Source organism: Bombyx mori, chromosome 18, assembly GCF_030269925.1.
Source record: "Bombyx mori chromosome 18, ASM3026992v2".
Classification (NCBI taxonomy): Eukaryota; Metazoa; Arthropoda; class Insecta; order Lepidoptera; family Bombycidae; genus Bombyx; species Bombyx mori.
The window spans coordinates 2,446,928-2,469,426 of record NC_085124.1 but is presented as its reverse complement, the minus strand read 5'-3'; the positions used below and the strand labels follow the sequence as shown (position 1 = coordinate 2,469,426).

At 36.5% G+C, this 22,499-nt stretch overlaps 1 protein-coding gene across 3 annotated transcripts in view; it reads left to right on the top strand.

The window, feature by feature from the left end:
* Positions 1-986: 986 nt before the first annotated feature.
* LOC101742454 (kinesin light chain) overlaps positions 987-22,499 on the top strand; it is a 73,639-nt gene continuing 52,126 nt past the window's right edge. For all 3 annotated transcript variants that reach the window (XM_062673563.1, XM_062673564.1, XM_062673561.1), the window contains exon 1: positions 987-1,136. The gene's annotated coding sequence lies outside the window, so the exon portion shown is untranslated. The remainder of the gene's footprint in view (positions 1,137-22,499) is intronic.

Sequence of the window (22,499 nt, the reverse complement as noted above, 5' to 3'; positions counted from 1 at the left end):
GAGTATTCCATCATTGGTTATTTCGTTTCACTGTGTGTTCAAATATACATTTCAAATAAATTATATTCACGAAAAAACACCTTTAATTAAGCAACCGCGGTTTTCACAAAATGCAATTAGTTATATTAGTGTGAACAGTAACACTAAGACGGATAAATTGAAGTACGCCTCTTCTTGTGCATTAAAAAAATCATTTTTAATTGGTCTGATTACATCAAAATTTACGAATAAAGGCATTAAATTAATTTCCTTAAGAATCTTGAATGGCTCCTCTTTTTATAAATGAAAATTAAGATGAGTTTTCTATTTGGCTATTCAAAATTTAATGAAATGGATAGTTTAAGTACGATTTTTATTAAACAAAGTTTTGTTGTTGTTGTTGTAGTCCTAGAGTAACCCGCTAGTACTTATGGCCCTCACAAGCTGTCTTCACTTCACCCTGTATTGCACTTGATCCTTAACATCGCTCCAGGTCAGGCAGGCAGTCCTTATCTCGCTCTCCACGATACATCGTCAAAACTGTATACAGGGTGTCTAGGTCTTCTCCGGCTAAGCACTCAAAAGTGAACGATGCTGCGACGAATCCGCTGCGCCCTATATTCTTGTCAAACGCCATTTTCTATGGGAAATGTCTTGGGCGATAGGATTATAATTTAGTTCAGAGATCTTTATTAGAGATAGTGTCTGGTCAGAACAGGTGGAGTATCGACCTCAAGCACATATTTACAAACACCTGTATGCTCAGTGCGAGTTTTTTAACGTTCTCGATGGCGTAAAAGCTAACTCAAATTTGTATGTACGCAGTTGAAACAGCACCCCTAGCGGCAAACGCAGGCAAACGTTCTAACTCCAACTCTAAACAAAACTCCCAAATTATATTTGCACTATTTAGAAATCAATTTTTGAACAATTTGCAGCAGTACCAACGCCATCTCATAGTCACTTGATAATAAAGATTCTCCTATTGCATAGGCTCTTTTACCCAGTTTCTGTTGCTACTCTATCCTTTGTAATGTTACCAGAACTACAACACAACAAAAGTAACAATTGACAAAGGAAAAGTCATTTTATTATGTTGGCAGTTTCAATAACAGTGAATTTAAGATAGCAGTGCTTCTGTCAAGTTATTTAGAAAGGTGAGTTTATTTCAATTTATGCAGCTTAAATAATCGTTAATTACTGTAAAACAGGAATCGGTAACTAATAGAGCGTTTTTAATTTTCATTTGACTTCGAAAATTACTCGACATTACAAGTATTACCAATATTTCATATCGCCATTTTACGGTCTGTGGAGTTGATTCCGATTATTTTTTTCATTTATCGTGCGTCATCAGGTATATGGTAGGTATTAACTTGTGAAACCTTAGCAATGTTTGAAGACGGTTGTATTCTTTATAATTTTCTGCAGTACATACCGTGGGAAACTTAGATTTTACTTTATTTTCATTCATCTACCTTTCGTTAGTATTTGATGACTAATCATCGCTAACAAGGTCTAATATGCTTGTGAAAAATATAAACGCAACATGTATTTGCAAAAAGACTGTTGTAACTGTTGAGGTTATAATCTAGATAAATATTTTTACGGATTCAATCACACGCAAGCCCAATACATAGTCATTCCCTGATTACCAATAGGTTTAAAAAAAATTAAAATATTTAGTGTAATAAAAATCCAGAAACCAAAAATTTCCTTTTGATTAATATTTTTAGGAGACTGGATAATGAAAATTATAGCTTAAATTTTATTTCAATATAAGGTTTTAAAATTATCATATTTTTTTGGATTTTTATATATAGGTGTTTATTGTTGTTGTAGTTGTAAGCTAGCCTGCGGGTAGTACCAGCCAGCCTGGTACATAGGGCCCTACAAATTGATATATATGTTTAGGGCCAGTTAACTTATAACAATAAATCAGAGTTCTAGTCGCTCATGATAACAATGTGTTGAAAAAATATTTAATAAGTATAAAAAGTCAACTAATAATAGACAAGTCTAATAAAAGTCTTGAATCATATAAATAAACATGAAATGGTGTTCGTTTGTAAATATGATATGATATAGGCTTCTTTGGTTTTTGTACCTGCATGACTATTTTTGGTGTAAAAATGTTAGTAACAGTCCCAATGAGGGGTTTATATGGAACAAAAATTTCAATTCAATTGGAAAACATCAATCCGGTCAGCTAAGAAGCAAATAAAAGAAACCAGCAATGGAATTTAAAACATTATAACATGTAAATTTAATGACAAAATAATTTTATATGTAGATATAATGTAGATATGAGGTCAATTAGTAAACAATAACACATAAGGTTTGGCTGTAAGCCAATGTTTGTGCTCTGTAATTACATGGCTTCTGTTGTAAGCTGACTCACATCTCGGTATAAACTATGTTTTATATTTTTACTAGATTCAAAATACAGTTGCTTATGAAGAAAATAGATGATCAATTTACTACTACTTGCTATGTTTCAAACTATTGAGTCTATCAAAGAGTTCTGAGAGAGAGGCTTTCTCTGTGTTTGTACAATGTGTTCCATGTGGAGTGTTCTGAAATGAAGAATCGTTACGGAAAAAAAAAAAAAAAAAAAAAAAAAAAAAAAAAAAAAAAAAAAAAAAAAAAAAAAAAAAAAAAAAAAAAAAAAAAAAAAAAAAAAACACAGTGCAGTTTTTTATATTTATCTAAACTTTTGGCTCAGTAGAGATCTGAATTGAATGTATCAACTTAAAGAGCTTAAAAAGTTAAATCACTAAAAAATATTATAGAAGAACCAGAATATACTATAGTGTTATGTGTGTAATGCGTTTCTGAATAAGGTGAAATCTTTCTGAAGAAATGCCTTTTGTATGTATTCATTTCAATATTTTTGTTTTTACAGTCTGAATTTCTCTATTTTTTTTAGTTTGAAGAGAAATGGTCATACACAATCCTATAATACATGATAACTGGTTGCAACTTCAAAATATGAAATTATCATTGTTTATCTGTGTGTGTTTATTATACTGAGATTTAAAGCTTTATAATAATCAAATAATATTAAGAAGACAAGTTGTGGTCATTCATACACACAAACTGCCTTCCACCAATATTGCTCGAGTAATCAAATAAATTTTTAGCAAATTTTTTTTATATTTAATGTAAAGGTGAAATTATTTAGTTTTGGAGCCTCTGGGTCTGCGGAGGGACTTCGGTTCCCTCTGCATTTTGTACCGTATGTTCCATGGGGAGTGCTCTGAGGAATTGTTCGAGATGATACCGGCATCTCGTTTTTACCATCGCACCGCCCGCCACCGGAGTAGAGTTCATCCATACTACCTGGAGCCACTGCGGTCATCCACAGTGCGTTTCCAGAGGTCTTTTTTGCCACGTACCATCCGGCTATGGAATGAGCTCCCCTCCACGGTGTTTCCCGAGCGCTATGACATGTCCTTCTTCAAACGAGGCTTGTGGAGAGTATTAAACGGTAGGCAGCGGCTTGGCTCTGCCCCTGGCATTGCTGAAGTCCATGGGCGACGGTAACCACTCACCATCAGGTGGGCCGTATGCTCGTCTGCCTACAAGGGCAATAAAAAAAAAATAAAAAAAAATTACAAGATATACGGATGCATATTATTTGCAACTTTTATTTTATGAGTGACTATTAAATTCGTTATGAGACATTTATTGTGTATGCCACATTCATCTATAAATGTTACCTATATGAAAATAATAATAAAACAATCGAATTTTTCAACTCTACATCTTGGAATACACATTTTCAAGAATATTTCTCGATTTCAGTGATCGTATTAATCATTTGTAAAAATCGATTTTATACGTATTCGTGACCCATGGAACGAATGTTTTTATATGATAACTTAAAATCACGAATGGACCGCCGATTTGAAGATTTATTGTGTTAAAAAAGCTTTATCTGATAATCGAAGCCCTTAAAGGTATGTGCGTACATTCGGTCCACTGACTTGTTATCTGGCGGCACATCGGAAACAAGTTGTCGACGCAGGCTTCGACCCCTGCGTTCATTGAAGTTCACGGTCATACGCGACGACATATTTTATACCTTTATAACGAATGATTACTATTCTGACCGTACGATTCGAATATACTGAAATTAAAATTGTGCCGCGAAAATCGAAAAATTTAAGTTTTTTTTTAGGACAAATTATTAAAATCAATAATCATATACTAATGATTAGAACCTGCGGGGTTTGATAGAGATCACTTGTTTACTAGTCAATGCACTATCACCAAAGAAACACGTTTAAAACTACCTATGTCCCATCTATCGCGCATTTTTTAAACTAAGCTCTCCTTAAAACTGCCATGCAACAGCTGTTAAAAGTTTATTCTCAATCCGGCGTTAGATTTGCAAATGCGTAAGCCGCGAACAGACTGAACAAAATATTTCAAAAATATTAACTTCCGAAGTGGACCTCGTATCCGTTTGCCTATTCAACGGCAAACAAAAAAAGCCTATGCCTCGAATGAGAGCTTTTGCTTTTTGTTAATACGCTTTTATTAGCTTCAGACGTATGTATCTTAGTACGTATGTAACGGAATCTTTGAACATGATTTTGACCCCATTCAAAACGTCGGATTAACTCGAAATTTGGCATTCTTATTAAGCACCGATTACAATTCAATATTAAAAGAAAAAGAAATTGAAAAAAGTTGAATACCTATAAACTAAAAAATGAAAAATTAATAATAGTTTTAAAAAACAAAAAAAATTACGCTTTTATAGAAAATTATTGTAAAAAAAGCGTGGGATGCATGGTATAGTGGTTATAAACATTTTATGAACAGATATGAGTAAAAGGGTTATTTTGATAATATCCTGAAAAGAGCACCCCACGCTTTTTTACAATAAAATCATTTTTTCTTACACTATTTTTAATTCAAATTTATTAAAACTTATTTTCTATTTTTGAGTTGGATTTTCTATAATAGCGTTTTTTTTTAAACTATTATTTATTTTGAAGTTTGTATACGATTCACATTATAGATATCGTGTCGCAGACTGTAAATGCATTCAATAAATTGCATTACTCGACGCCGGATGACAATATGCGAGGGTTATTTGTGACACGTCGCTAGGGCGAGCTCTTTTTATTGTGTGCGTCCGCATAGTTCGACTTCTGGTCTCGTCCTAAGGTTTTTTTAGTCGCCATTGTACGACGACCTTGATATTTCTTTTTATGGTGATTCTTGTATTTTGTACTGTCGTTGGCATGTCGAACTATAAGGAGCTGTATACTTTTGAGTCCGTCGTTGCCATTTATAAATTATCATTGTCCATAGTTGCCTTTAATTAAAAAAAAGTACTTAAGTTGTACGCGCAATAGTAGTTTTATTCGGCCATTCGAGGATATGTAATTAAAATCTTCATTTTTTATATTTTGGAAAAGGCGGATTTATCAAAGAACTTGAGATATAATTAAATCAGCTTTTACTGGTGGTAGGACCTCTTGTGAGTCCGCGCGGGTAGGTACCCCACCACCCTGCCTATTTCTGCCGTGAAGCAGTAGCGCATTTCGGTTTGAAGGGCGGGGCTGTTATAGCGGGATTCGCTACGTAGATTTTAAAAAATGAAATACGAAGTTATGGAGATCCGACAACGGTCACGCGCACTGATTTAGGAGGATAGAAGAAGACTTGACCGCTCTGGTCGAGAGATTGTACCAGACTGTCCGTTTGCGGGGCGGACGGAACAGGAGAGCTCGGGAATACTGATCGTGCAGCTTGGTTAGGGCTGTCAGCCAAATAGCCTTCATACTAGGGTTATAACAGTACGATAATATGGGAATATTATCGCCCTTTACCATGTACCCACATAATGCGACCCATACCTACCTATTGAGGTCTCTGGGGGTTCTAAACGTTCCGGCTTAACAAACATGTTTTCGTATGTGCCTTTACACCGTAAATTTCAATCATGTTATTTTTTTCGAATTTTGTATGAATCAAACGTAACACATGTAACAGCGAATTCACGGCCGATATACATTGCATACTGTCATGATCGAAATCAGTCTTTTTTTTTTTTTTTTTTTTGCTTTTTATCAAAAGTTGCTCATATAATTTGGCCTGGCGATTGTCTATTGTCTTGAAATTCCTAATAACAATCATTTAAGTCATAGAATCGTAATTGAGACGAGAACAAAGAATGCACAGTACTATGTTATGCATTAGGAGGGAAAGTATTAAGGCTGATAAAATAGAAAGGCTCGGAAGGCATCGCCCTAATTTCTCCGGCTGCCTTCTAATTCAATTATTTCTGTAATAAAGCAGTTGGCGCCACGATCTAAGGAGCTTCCACGTGCAGTTATTCAATAAAACTTTTTATTGCCTCACAAGAGGCAAGTATCAAAGATTGCAAGGCAATAGGACGAAATCTAAGTCTTAAGATTGTAACGAAATTCCGTACGCATTTTGAACATTATTCGGAACTGTCATGAACTTTTTATTTATTGCTTAGATGGGGGGACGAGCTTACAGCCCACCTGGTGTTAAGTGGTTACTGAAGCCCATAGACGTCTAGGACGTAAATGCGCCACACACCTTGAGAAATCAGTTCTAAGGTCTGAAACGCATTACTTACTGCTTTACGGCAGAAATGGGCAGGGTGGTGATACCTACCCGCGCGGACTCACTAGAGGTCCTACCACCAGTAAAAAATTCTCAATTAGACCGCAGATTTTAACAATAAAAAAAGGAGTATATATGTATGCATTTGTCTGTGTCAAATACATGGTATTGTGTGTAATTTTCTTAAATTTATTTTATGTCTTTAACCATATATAATTTAAAAAAAAAAACAGCATTCTGTATTCCTAGTCCTATGTTCTCTATAACCGTTGTAAATTTCATACTCCTCCGTCCGTGCAATTTTCGTAGAAAGGGGTACAAAGTTTTTGCTTCACGCATTACCTATTAAATAGATTTTACAAATCGCGGATTGATTGACCCAATTAACGAAAACAAACGTACAATCCAGGAACTAAATGTCAAAGTACGATATTGACCTTTTGTTTAACGATTGTTGGCCGTAGGTTGCGAACTCACAATGAGGCTGGTCAGTGCACTCCAACGATCATCTGTGCCAGTAAAGCTAGACACTGCGAATCTTTCGGAAAGAGCCGTAATTACTTCAACAATATCTTTAATATCAGTTGTATTTTAATGGTTTCTCTAACACCGTAATCAAGTGCAGTAGGTAAAGCAATCATAAAATTATTTGTAGGTCAGATGACCGCGCCGTAAAGCAGTAATGCTTTCGGGTCGAAGGGTGGAGCAGCCGTTGTGCTGTTAAAAGTGAGAACTTACAACTCATGTCTCAAGGTGGGCGGCGGCCTTTACATTGTAGTTGTCTATGGGCTCCGGTAACTACTTAACTTCAGGTGGGCTATGAGCTCGTTCTTCCATCTAAGCAATAAAAAAAAAGGTTAATCAATAGCTTAGAACGGTACCCATTTTCAATATGTATACAGGGTTTATTGGAGTGATTAGTCTGCTGAAGACAAAAGAATATTTATATACATTGTTTTTGTAAGATATTTAAAATTAGAATAATAAAAAAGTCTAAAAAAGTTGTCTCACTCAATGATGCTTTGGAAATTCCTTTTAGCGGGAAAGGAACTGAAAGATGTGAAAATATAATATAATATCTTGCATTTTACTAGTTAAACACAATATTTTACTATTCAATATACACTATTACATAATCTTTTGCATTGAATAAGTTTGTAAATGTAACTCGATTTACCTATTATTTAAGGGCTAGTCAACCTGGTTTTAAGCAATGATCGAAGCTCGTAGCCAGCGTGTGGCCGTCTCATAAATACGACAGCCCAGAAGCAGCTGTTGTGGGCAACCTTGGGAGGCCTATGTCCCATGGTTTCAATTTTTAAATAATTGCTCGTTAAGAACTCGCGTAGGCGGTGCCGCCGTCATAACTATGAATTGTTATGTGAACTGTACCGACTGCACCTCTGCCGGCTATGTTTTTGTATAGTGTGCTTAATCCGAGTTTTTTAATATAGCGTAAAAGTTAACTCAAATTTGTATGGAGTTGGAACGTTTGCCTACGTTTGATAGATAGAGAGACAAAGAAGTCAATATATTCTAATACATGTCTCACTCAGTCTCATGCGCGTGGATAATGCCCTCGCGCTCTTACCCACAGAGGTATTAAATTGAATTTAGGGGATGATTGGCCCCTTGGATCGGTCTGTCTTTTTGTAAGAGGTTTTAAAATAGTTGTCTGGTGGACATAATATATACAAAAATCAGCTTTCAGAATTTACGTGAAGTTAGGTCATTATTTTGGGAGCTTTAAAGCGTCTGCAAAGCAATTTGGCCGACGGAAAGTGTCTGGGAGTATTGGCCACTTATTTTTAAGGATATTGCCTAAAATATACGTAAAAAATCAGCTTTCAGAAATTACGTGAAGTAGGTCATGGTTTTATGTACCTTAAGTACCTGATACCTGAAAATTGCCCGTCTAAGCAAGGTAGCAGGTAGGCATGCGTTCTTAGTGCATACTAACACTACGCAATCGGCCACATTTTGTTCGTCAGAAAATATGTGACGTCTGGGGGCCCTGGTATCTTGTTCATTCCCGATCCTGCGGAAAGAATGGAAAGCAGTCGACGTCGCCCAAAATACGTCATCTCGGATCCTCCCGATCCACTAACGGTGCTTCTAGGTACTTCAAGCACCGGCCACCGTTCTCGTCGAAGCCGTCGCTTGCGACGAAGGGCTCGACGAATAAATTAACTCTCAGCCCACTGAGTTACTCGCCGGATCTTCTCAGTGGGTCGCGTTTCCGATCCCGTGGTAGATTCTGCGAAGCACGGCTCTTGCTAGGGTTCGTGTTAGCAACGTCTTCAGGTTTGAGCCCCGTGAGCTCACCTACTAGTTAAGGTTACGCTGGAATAGCCTCTCAAGGCTACCAGCTTAAGTAGAAAAAAAAGATATCTTGGTCTACAAGTACTAATTTTAAAATTAGTAGCTTTAAGTTTCGAATTTTAAATCTTTTTAAAACTATAAGGTTCTAAAACTAGACTAGAACTGTCTAGAATTTTTTTCAACGTTTCTCCAACATTCTATAGTTAAAAAATAATCTACACCACAACTGATATTAGAGTAAAATACGTTTTCCCCTCATGTACGAAAGGAACAGATTAGTTCTGTTAAGCCTTGTTCGGACTAGGCGAGTATTTTAGTCGAGTACCGAGTAATTTAGTGACTAAACTACTCTCTACTCACCCGAAAAAATAGAACAAAATGGATTGACTTGACTAAATTATTTACTAACCTACTCGGCTAAATTTTTAGTGCTCAGACATATTTAGCTACTAAATTACTCGGTACTCGACTAAAATACTCGCCTAGTCCGAACAAGGCTTTAGGAACGGCCGTGACCGTTTGTTTGTATGCAGCGTTTTGCGTGACTCATTCCTTCACTGTGGATTTTATTGATCGGGCTGCAAGGCTGCTCGCGATTTGCACAGTGTACAATGTAAATAGCTCATGACTTTTATAATAAAATTCAGAGTAAAATTTTTTAAGAACACGGGACACTACTAAAAATGCTAATGATGATTTAATGTTGCTCTCTTGCGTGTAGAATAATTTACTGTTAAAATGGTCAAGGTAGGCTGACGTTATAATTTTTAATGAGCTATCTGATTAACTTCAAGAAAAATCAATGCAAGGTTTCATTAATGCAAACAAAATTTTTCCTTCTCTCCTTGCCTTCTCTCCTTGAATTGTCCATAAGGGTCAATATCAGCGACGTCTTAAATTAGGCTGGGGCCCTTGGGCACACAAGAATTTGAGGCCCTTTTGGAAAGTAAAAATAGATTTTTTTACTGAGTATGACCATTTATTATAGGTAATCAAATACAGTATGATATGTCATTAATGATATTAGAATGCTGCTGGTTTTTTGGTTACGATTACGATAACGCAAACCGTTATCATGATCGCTAGATGGTGTACATAGTAAATTAGGTAGGATGCGTTCGGAAATATTATTAATTAGTACAGTAGGAATAGGCGTAGTCATCGATATAATGGCGTAGTACATGCCTTGAAAATACCTTCTGATATGATTACTGATTTGTGAAAAAAGTGTAATGTGCCCGACAAAAATGTTTTGACAATAAATGTGTGAGAGAAATTGTCGATCCTTCGGGGCCCCCTGAGAATGGGGGCCCTGGGCACGGGCCCCGTGTCCTGGCCCTTATGGTAAAGACAGTATTGGTCAATATAAAATATACCTTTACATTGCGAAGATTTTTTTGCCAACAACCTCTGTATAAAGAATTTTCAACTATGAAAAAAAAGGTAAATACCTCTAATTAACGAATTTTATCAACCCAAAACCTTTATATAACGTTCCCAACAATATGACCCTAGGTTTCGTTACGTTTTATTTGTAAAACAATCAGTATGTTGTTTGATGGGATTTAATGTAAACAGTGCTTGCTGCTCATTGTTGATTTTTCACCTTTAATTCGTAAGTTTCGTTGTGAGAATCTTTATAATTAACATTAAATTACCTACATAATGATGAATGAACGTACCTTTACGGACCTAACTGCATTTAATTTTGATTATTAATGTAAGTTTAATCTAAAAAAAATTACCTACCTAATTGTTTTTAAATAGAAAATACAAATGTGTTGTATGTACGTAATGTTGAGGTGAATAAAACTATTTTTTTTACCTCGTTAGAACAAATGGTAGACCAACCTAACAAACCTCAATTTATCGAATTAGTTAATATAACGAATAATTACTTGTTCCCTTCAGATTTTTTATATCGACGTTGCACTGTATTTTTTTATCGTAGTTCTATAATGTGGATCCATATAAAAAGTAAGAAGTATTATAATAATATACTACTGCAACTATAAAGTCCGACATTGTCATTACGAGCCCACTCGCCCACTGGACATGTCAGTTCCAACACGCGTCATTGGGCTCTGTCTTTGACGCGCATATGGCCAGCAGTACCTACATTCTCCTACATAACACATTTGATTTTAACATAAGCTCTAGTTGTAGAGCACGTTATAAAGGATTGGCCCGGCCTTCTAGCATATTTATGTCGCGAAGCATCCCAAGTGTTTTTCGGTACGATAGCTAGATAAGCGTTTACAGGAGAAAATCACCGGATCCCGATCCGCGCGGCGGGTGGGGTATGTGGGTGTTGAACTTCACTAAAAACTCCTGCCGCTCACAGCCGGCGCCCTACCCCGGATCGGGCCGGGCAGTAAGGACACTGAGACGGCGGGACAGGGTCGAGGCATAATATATTACATCCATTCCGCCGTCCCAGCTAGATAAACGTTAGTCCAATAAAAATTGTACTTAATTATCTGGCCAGGTGTGAGTGGCCATTAAAGCTTCAATTGGCGCCTTTCGCCGTTTATTGGGCCCTATCCATCCCTTAAAACGGGTAGAAAGAAAGAAAGAAAATCTTTATTCGCCAGAAATATAGTTTATAAGATATAGGACATAGCTTCATATATTTCGCCTGTTTAGGCATGCGAAAATTTAATTTATTTTTATATTAATTATAACACAAAATTTACTAAATCTATCTATTTTTACATTCTATCACTTCTTATTCTAATATTTTATTATGTACAACACTTATCATTTAAAAATTCTTGCACACTATAATAAGCCTTATCTATCAGCCATAAATATAATTTTCTTTTAAATTGAGTTAGTGGAAGATCTCTTATGCTGTTTGGTATCTTATTAAATATTCTGATAGTCATAGGATAACAGTTTGTATGGTAGTAACGAGTATTTATACTTGGTAACATTAGTTTAGTAGGGTATCTTGTATTAAATTGACAGTACTCGCCACACGATTTATATAATTGTGGGTGCTTTTTAACAAACAAACAACATTCTTGTATATATATGGATGGTACAGTTAAAATATTATGTTTTTGGAAGAATGGTTTACAAGAAGTCAGAGGATGAATATTGCACATGGCACGAACACATTGCTTTTGTGCAATGAACACTCTATTTATGTGACTAGAATTTCCCCAGAGGGGTATACAGTATCTGATATTTGAGGCGACATATCCATGATAGGCCTGTAATGCAGTTTTTAAATTACATATTTTTGTAAGTCGCCAAAGTGCATATGAGAATCGATTAATTTTACTACAAGTAATATCTATGTGAAGATTCCAGCTACATTGATTATCCACATTTAATCCTAAAAATGTTATGCTATTACATTCATTTAGTGTGTTATTATTATAAGTTATATTTAAGTTATTAATAAATTTGTGTCTATTATAGAATTGTATATATCTCGTTTTGTCTAAATTAGCTTTTAAGTTATTCTTATTCATCCAATCTATGACCTTACTAACAGTAGCATTTATCTCATCATTTAAATCTAGTGTGGCATCTTTGGTGATTACAACGGCTATATCATCAGCAAATAAGCTGCATGGGTAATGTATGTGTTCTGGGAGATCATTTATATAAATGATAAAGAGTAGCGGTCCTAAAATGCTCCCTTGTGGGACACCTACTTTATTATACGCTAATGAAGATTTAAAAGCCACTTCTTCATTGTTATTATCAATATCCCTAATTTCAACATATTGTTGTCTGTTGCTTAGATAACTACTAAGCCATTTTTCAGCTATCCCTCTAATGCCATAATTATTACACTTCCGTAGAAGAATGTTATGGTCAACAAAGTCAAAGGCTTTGGTCATGTCAAAGAAAACTCCAACCGTGGGTATTTTTCTGTCTACATTTTCAGTAATTTTACTAATGAGTTTAAAAGCTGCTAGTGTAGTAGATTTGCCTTTTTGAAAACCGTGTTGTTCAGATTTTATAACTTCAGATTTATTAAGAAAAGTTGTGAGTCTAGAATGCATGATTTTTTCGAATATTTTTGCAAGTATAGGTATTAAAGTAATCGGTCGGTAGTTATTGATGCATTCCTTATGTCCTTTTTTGTATATAGGTTTCACTATTGAGATTTTCAATTTATCAGGAAATGTACCTTCAGTTAATGAAAGATTGATAATATGACAGAGTACAGGTGTAATGGCTATTGCACATTGTTTTAGTATAAAGGTGGGCAGTTCATCATAACCTGTTGAGTTAGTATTATTGAGAGAATGAATTGTTTTATAAATTTCCTCACATGTAGCTGGCATTAAAAATATACTTGAGCTAGATATATTTATGTTTTGTGTATTTATTGCTTGTATATTATTATAGTTTTTGTTTTCATCATTTGTTATTTCAATGTAATAATTGTTAAATATGCTAGCTATCTCTGTAGTGTCAGTGATTACTCTGCCATTATGTAAAATTTGTTTAATATTGCTTTTGTTATTTGAATTAATTTTGTTGTCATTTTGCTTTATAATATTCCACGATGTCCGACATATATTACTAGATTTATTTATATGATGTTCGTTTCTAATTTTTTGAGCTGTAATTATGCATGATTTTAATATTTTATTGTATTTTTTATATTTAATTTTTGAACTAGTAGTTTTATTCTTTATATATGAATATCTGAGTTTCCTTTTACTTACGCATGATTTTTTTATACCTGTAGTAATCCATAGCGTTTTTTGGCTTTTATTGTTATCAATTTTAATTTTTCTGAAAGGAAAGCATAAGTTATAGAGTAGAACAATATGATCATGAAATGAATTAAATGCTGCATTTAAATCAGTCATCTCACATTCCTCTGTCCAGGACAAGGAAGCTACGTATTCTATAAATTTATTAATATTATATTCATCAAAGTCCCGTTTTCTAATGTAATATATCTTTTGTGGTTTTTTTACATATTTCACAGGAATACAGACTGTTTGTCCAGTTTCATGGTCTGATAATCCCAGGGAATGTATTTTGCCTTCTGCTTCACTAACATTGCTTATTATTTGATCTAAGCACGCATTTTGTCGGGTAGGTTCGTTAATGTGAATATTAAATCTGTGATTTTGTGTTATTCTTTTATATTCATTTAATACATTGGAGCTTTTTAATAAATTTATATTAAAATCACCACAGACAATAATTTTCTTATTTGTTTTATTACGAATTGTGCTTAATACAATTTCGATTTTATCTAAAAATATTTGTACTCTTGAATTTGGTGTTCTATAGATGCATATAATTATACATTTGTATTCCGGAATCTCTATACCACAGCATTCAAAGGAAAACTCTAATGCTAAGTCTCTTAACCACAAGATAGGTTTAGAGCTTATGTAATCTTTACATAGTATTGCTACTCCACCCCTTCTTTGTTTACTCCTTGAATAAAAGTTAGCTATATTATATCCTCTTAATACCAGTTTAGATTCTTCCCCTACTTTGAGGAATGTTTCGCTGAAGCATAGTATATCTATATCAGTATTCTGACTATAAAGCTCATCTAAAGTAATTTTAAGTAAATCTATTTTTCCTAATATCCCAGCTATGTTTTGATGCAATAGTGTTAGTTTACAATCTATATTACGTTCTTTATTATTTACGAAAAAATAAATTATTATTTGTTGGTAATGCTTGTATACTCGTACAATTAGGGGTTTGTATATTTATTTTTTTAAAGTAGTCCAGTATAGTTCTTTGAGTATATCTTGAATTATTTTTAGTTAAATTACCTAAAGTATCATTTTTTATTTCAATTGTGTGTAACGTACTATTTTTATTGTTTTTCAATGACAAGTATTTCGTATCATAATCTATACTATCTATAATGTAGTTTATTTTTTGGCATATTATATACTTATTTTTATTATAACTAGAACCAAAGTAATCTATAAAATAACAATTTGGAAAGTTATTACATACTAATTTTACATTGTTATTAAGCATGCTCACATTTAAAGATTTATTATAATTTATTCTTAAAACTATCACAGTTACCTCGTAGAGTCTTTTCAAAGTAGCTGATAACTCTATTAACAATTTGAAAGGGTTTGTATCATTCTCTCCAACACCAATGACAAGCTTGTCATCCTTATTTAAGTTCAAATTTTCACAACATTTGAAGACTTCTTCAGACGAAGCAAACGGTTTAGTCACAGCCGTGATGCGGTATTTTTCATAGTTCGTATATAATCTAGTTTTAAGTAGTTTAGCCGCTAGTCCAACGCACTGTTGTGTTCCAAATATGAGTAATCTCCTACTACCACTTGGTTTCAGAGTTGGTTTGTTCCTGTCAATGTGGGAGGATTCTAATAATTCATCATCACATTGACTGAGGCTAAGGTTTACTTTTGTATCTTTAGGTACCAGGGGAGAAGACTTAGGCGTTTGAAATTCTAGGTCCAGATCTAATTTTCTAGCTTCTATGTTTGGTTTCATGGCTCTTATTTCTGTTTTATTATTATTATTTTTCTTCTTTGGACTGGATACCGTAGTTCCATTTATTTGCTTATTAAGTTGCTTATTGATATGTATTTGTTCATCTAATTTTTGTTTCAATACTGTATTTTCACTACGAGTAGTCTGTAATTGTTTCTTCAGATTCTCAATGGATAGTTGCAATGATGTTATTACTTCTTGATGACTAGTCATTGTATGAGTAGACAGGTCGATCATACTCCTTGCATTTATACTGGAAGGTGCGTCTTCTAGCGAGTCAGTTGACTCCATGGACAGTGATCCAGTCATCATGAATCGTCTCCGGTCTCTTATAGTTACATTACTGTTATCCTCCATTGTTGAAAGTACATATGTCATTGACCTCTAGTATTCGTAAATATTTCTAATAAATTATTTTGAGTATTTATTTCAGCGTCCGCGCCCTCTGTTTGTTATAATGGCCAGAAATAACTTATTCGAATTTAAATTATTTAAATAAATAACAAAAAGTGTCACACCCGACTACCGGGATTTGATCTCAGAACTTGTTGGATAGGGCTAACGTGTTAACCCACTGGGCTAATACCACATTACTAATTCTTGCTAAATTGTTGATCATATCCAATTGTTAATGACAGTTGAAAAAGTGGCTTCAGTTTTTAAATTTGAATGTAATCAACAGATGCTGTTTGTTAAGTTTGACACTTAATCTCTTTGTTTATAGTTTATGCACAATGAATTATGTATTTTGTTCACTAATGTAGATGAATCAAGTTTTAAATATATGTTTTTTGTAGATATTAATCACTATTTGTTTATAACTCACTTGTTTTACTATGAGTTGCAACGAAAATAGTTTATCACTGTTTTTATTATTATCACATATATTTTTCTTCCACCAACACTAAATGTTGATTATCAGGCATATACTCATAATATTATCACATTTACTCACTCAAAATGTTACTTTTACTATTTTTAAAAGACGATAAATACGGAGCTAATCTTTACTCGACGGCCGACGACCGCAAAAATTAACCGTAACCGTAATTGCTTTAATGCTAGACGTTGGCCAATAAAAGAAAAAACACGTAAAATAAAGACGAACATGTTTAAGAACAAGAAAACACAAGTTATTAGTGGTAGACAGCGACTTGGTTGTACCTCTAGCATTGCTGACTTCTATGAGCGATAGTAACCACCTACCTTCAGAGGGCCGTAGGCTCGTCTGCCTACAGAGTCAATAAAAACGGGGTTGTTGTACAAACGGGGTTGTAGCATTATGGTGTTTTATATTTTTTTATATTCTCGTCTAAAGTGTGGAGCTACCTTTAGAACAAGAAAAAAAAAACAATAGAATGCAGCTCATAAACACGTTCCTTACTATTCTAAAACCGGTTCATTTTCCCTTGGAGCGACAACCGTCTGTCATTACTTCGTAACCATAATTATCATACATTATTCTTAATTATGCGGTGTAGTACTTCATGCGGTTGCACACTGTCGTAAGTCTAAATGATGGGATAAAAATATTATTAAAACGTTTATTCTCGTGAAGAAAAGATCTTCATTTCTGAAAAATTATGAGTAACTAGCTAACCCGGCAAACTTCGTAGTGCCTCAATCGATTAATAAAAGACCTAAACTTTTGTATAAAATAAACTTAAAACAAACAAAAGGAATCCGTCCGACGGGGGACACATTAAAGAAAAAACAAAAATGTTATTTTTATTTAATTCCGAGCATTTTCATATTTATTTAGCTTTTATTTACCTTCTCTGGACTTCCACAAATAATTCAAGACCAAAATTAGCGAAATCGGTCCAGCCGTTCTCGAGTTTTAGCGAGACTAACGAACAGCAATTCCATTACTGCTAGTTTTTCTATTTTGGCAGCGAAGAAACAATGTTGAAAGGGTGAGTGAAACGCTGTCATATCTAAAGACTGGAAAATTAGCTAGATAAATCGGATAAGTGTCATTTGAAAGGTATTGTTAGCTTTAGCTAGAAATTGTTTGGAAAATGTGCGTGTATTGTTCGGTTTTAACCCTTTGCACTCGAGAGATGAGTTTCGCTCACCACTTTGTATCCTTTTTTTTTTTTTTTTTTTTCGGGCCGTGGGCCGAACCTCCTACGAGGTCCCCGCGCCTAGGGGGCGCGCGGGGTATGTGAGACTCAACGATCTGCAGGTGTTGAGAGCAGATCGCGGGCCCAAGGATTTTAGGACCCACCCACTAAACGACTCGCCTGCACTCTTACACCCGACGTCCGATCTCCGTCCGGGGTCAGAACCCAGTCAGAGTAGGGGGGTTCCCGCGGTCAACACTACAACCAGACACGCGGCGCCACCCCGAGGACGCCCGACCGACGGGTCGTCGAGGCGATAGTCGACGACCAACGACGTCGGTCTCCGCGGTACGGCGGCCCTACCAGGCCGCCCGGGCGGTGCTGCTGGTGTTCCGGGATACCCCGCTGGGCCAGAACCAGCCTGCCGGGTCGGAACGCGATACACCGCCGACCGGGTTGCTCTTCAACAGTATGTTCGGCAACGACAGCGACGACGAAAATGCGGACCGCATCGCAGTCCGCATCCGCCGACGCGCCGTCCCGTCCTCCTGGTGCCAGCGCGCTAGAGTGACGGTAGCGTGCGGCGCAGCCTCAACCCCCTTAGGTCGCCCCGTGACCATCACCGGGAGGAGACTGCCTCCTCATAGGGGCTGGAGCTGGACAAACGCCATCCTCCGACACCCAGCCGGGCCGTCGTATCCACGACGGTCGGAAGCGACAAGTCCGGTCCTATTTTTGCAACGAGGATGCGGCGCTGCTCCGCGAAAGCGGGGCAGTACGCGAGCGTGTGCTCCGCCGTGTCCTCGTTGCAGCCACTACAGTGGTGGCACTTCGGCGTCGGCTCCCTCCGGGCGACGAGGTGCAGGTAGCGACCGAAACAGCCGTGTCCCGTGAGCACCTGCGTCGCTCGGAAGGTGAGACGTCCTCGGTCGCGATTCACCCAGTCCGAGAGGACCGGGCGGATCGCCTCGACGGTCCGTCGCCCGTAGGCGGGGTCCGCCAGGCGGCGAGACCACGCCTCGAGCACGGCACGCCGAGATTGAAGCTTCCGCGCTCGAACTTCCGCCGCGCCAGGACGCGGCTCCCCTCTGGAGCGGAGATGCATCGCCACGCGTAATCCGTAGCGAGCGCCTCAGCTTCCAGGTCCCAGGGAGGCGTCCCAGCTAGCACGCACGCCGCCTCGAACGAGACGGTGCGGTATCCACGAACCACTTTGTATGCTGGGTTAACTATTTATGTTACTTTATTTAATGATTGACATCTTGTTTATGTTTCTGATATCTGTTCTTATCGTTCTTTTTGTCATTTTTTTTCCTACCTAAGCTGATAGCCTTGAGATGCTATATCAGCGTCGCCTTAACTAGTAGGTGAGCTCACGGGGCTCAAACCTGATGACGTTGCTAACACGAACCCTAGCAAGAGCCGTGCTTCGCAGAATCTACCGCCGGATCGGAAACGTGACCCACTGAGAAGATCCGGCGAGAAACTCAGTAGGCTGTGTCTGAGGGTTAATTTACTCCTCGAGCCCTTCGTCGCAAGCGACGGGTTCGACGAGAACGATGCCCTGTGCTTGAGGTACCTATAAGCACCGTTAGTGGATCGGGAGGATCCGAAAAGACGTGTTTGGGGCGACGTCGACTGCTTTCCATTCTGTCCGCAGGATCGGGAATGTAATTACCAGCGGCCACGATGAGAGGGTTCTCGTGTCGTGCCGCTTTATCGAAGTGGATTTTGTCATTAAATCATGTGGCAAGCGATACTCTTATATTAAAGATTTATGCTATTACCATTTCTGTCTGTTCTCAAACGTTTTCGAATTCATAATTATAGTCCTCATTACAAATTTACAATCATTCTACATATTATCTACCGTAATATGGTTTCTCACGCCGTGAAACTTTCACTATAGAGAAAAGACAATTCAATCGTGTTCACCACGAAACCTATTTGTTGTAACGTAAATTGCACGATGTAGGGTGGTCACAGATAAAATAATTAGTTAATCTTTGCCGCCCGTCGACTTATGATGATGGTGAAAGTTGATTGAGACTTAACAATAAGCTGTTTGTCGAGAACATAATCTTATCTAACTTCCAATTGTTGTAACGTTTCCGAATTGCAATTATTGAAGATTTCTAATTTTCATTGTTCGAAGTGTCTAATCATTTTGCGGGTAGTAAAAATATGCCGTGTTTTGGTATCGGGAATCATGGATTATTCCGTAACTTAAGCTGTAATAAGACGGATGGACTTTGCGTTTTATAGTTCATGAATCAATGATGACACTAGGGGATTCGCAAAGGTTTTGTCGATTGCACGAAAAATACTTCATTTTATAGTACTGTATGCATTTTTTTTATTTTTTTTATTGCTTAGATGAGTGGACGAGCTCACAGCCCACCTGGTTTTAAGTGGTTACTGGAGCCCATAGACATCTACAACGTAAATGCGCCACCCACCTCGAGATATAAGTTCTAAGGTCTCAATTATAGTTACAACGGCTGCCCTACCCTTCAAACCAAAACGCATTACTGATTCACGGCAGAAATAGGCAGGGTGGTGGAATATACCCGCGCGGACTCCCAAGAGGTCCTACCACCAGTAATTACGCAAATTATACTTTTGCGGGTTTCATTTTTATTACACGATGTTATTCCTTCACCGTGGAAATCAATCGTGAACATTTGTTGAGTACGTATTTCATTAGAAAAATTGGTACCCGCCTGCGGGATTCGAACACCGGTGCATCGCTTCAACACGAATGCACCGGACGTCTTATCCGTTAGGCCACGACGACTTCACACATTAGGGGATTCGCAAAGATTTAGTCGATTCCACGAAAAATACTTAATTTTATAGTACTATATGCATTTAATCTATCGTTGTTTATTTATTTACATGTGTAAAATGGAATTGAGGTCATTAATTTAGTGATATTTACATTCTTTTTTCAATAGATAAGCTCACCGTGGCAAATTTATTTCCTTAGATGTTTCTTCTTGTCCATCAGGTTGTCAGCTTTTAGAGATAAGACCATCTATTGTATTTTTTACATTTGCTTTTTAATTAGTGTACAATAAAGCACAATATACTTAGTAGAGTAATGAACTTTAAGGTAAAACTTTTACTGGTAGAGTACTACATATGAGTCGACTATTATCAAAGCCGGCAATCTGACTTTTGGACAATGATTGGTAAATCAGAAAAACGAATTATTGACTTTGTATTCTATTGGCAGTCACAAAACTCTTCGGAACGACATCTTAGATAAATAACAGGTTAACTATTAACCTTTATTTAATGCAGGTTTTGAACCGTATTCTTTGAAGGAGACGATTATATTCAAATCAATCTGTATTGACATATCAATAAAAAAATTTTGTCCAAATGCACAGATTGCCACCTTTGATAATAGACGACTCATATACCCTTTTATTGGATGAGAGAAAATTCGTACCGAACAAACAATCCTACTTGATGTTCCAGGCTATAATTATCAGACGCAAGGCTTATTCTGTCGTAGGTATATATATTTAGGTATAAACAGGATCGGTTTGTTTGTATGCACGTAAATCGTAATATCGACCACAAAGGGTGACCATGCTCGAACGATATCAATCAACGAAATACAAACCAAATGAATTCTTGAGGATTTTACATATATATCAAATTATCTATTATCTATAGAATATATAAAAATGAATTGCTGTTCGTTAGTCTCGCTAAAACTCGAGAACGGCTGGATCAGTTTGGCTAATTTGGGTCTTGAATTATTTGTGGAAGTCCAGAGAAGGTTTAAAAGGTAGATAAATATGAAAATGTCGAAATTAAATAAAAATAATAATTTTGTTTTTCCTTCGATGTGTCCTCCGTCGGACGGATTCCTTTTGTTTGTTTTAAGTTTATTTTATACAAAAGTTTAGGTCTTTTATTTATCGATAGAGGCACTACGAAGTCTGCCGGGTCAGCTATTTTTTTTTTTATATAAATGAAGTCACCAATTGACCATGAAGGCAGTGGAAGCGTTCATTCATTACATAAGACCGATGACCCTCTAATTTATTTAATTTTCACGGATAGCGCGTTGCGGCAGTGGGTACCTGTAATTAGCAGGCTTCGCCGTCACATCCAGAAGGTCAACATAGATTAACTTGATTGAGATAAATAAAGACGTTTCGACAATGCTTCAAATCGTGTTTTAGAATTAAAATAAGGTAGAATTTTGTTTACTTATCTTTTGTCGTTTGCTGGCGCAATGGACACGCTCCGACTACCTTAGCTACCAAATTGTACTTGTACCACCATTACTTCCTACTTTATAATATTCAAGAAATGTTCTAGTAGTTTCGGCGGCTCAGCTGAGCCCCCACCATTGTTGATGTTCATAAGCATCTGTAACAACTCAGCTTTACTGGTGTACCCGACTCGAAAGCATTATGTTCAATATTTGCAGTACCATCACATAAAGTAAATCCATAAAAACTGCAAATTACAAACAGAATAAACACTTAACCTCAATACTGGAGTTTTCTTCCGACAACTCAATAATGCAGTACATTAAGATATAAAAGTAAATTATATTGAAATTAATATTTACACAGACGGCTTTAAATTATTATTACCCGTTTTTGTAAACATTGACGGGTTTAAAATTGCATAATGTTCATTAATACGTATTGAAGACATTTGTTCATCCAGACGTTTCGGCGTCTCTAAGCGATCGATTCTTTTGACCTTGCCATAGTTTTATTATGTAACGCGACTCTTGAACGTATTTGGCTAAAATAATTTTATCTCCAGCTACGAAGGCTATTTTTAGTTTTCGAATGATTTTCTTATAGTTTATCTATTAAATGTTATTCTTTTGTCTAAATCGATCGTATCATCCCATAAGTATTGGAATCATGGTAACCCCCGCATTTCGTCTGTGTGCATAAGGGTAGTTTGCACAACTTCAGGGGCGAGGATAGGGATGGACTTCCCTCTAACGCGATTGGAAACTAGGGTCGTGCAACGTTTTCGATTCACGTATATTGG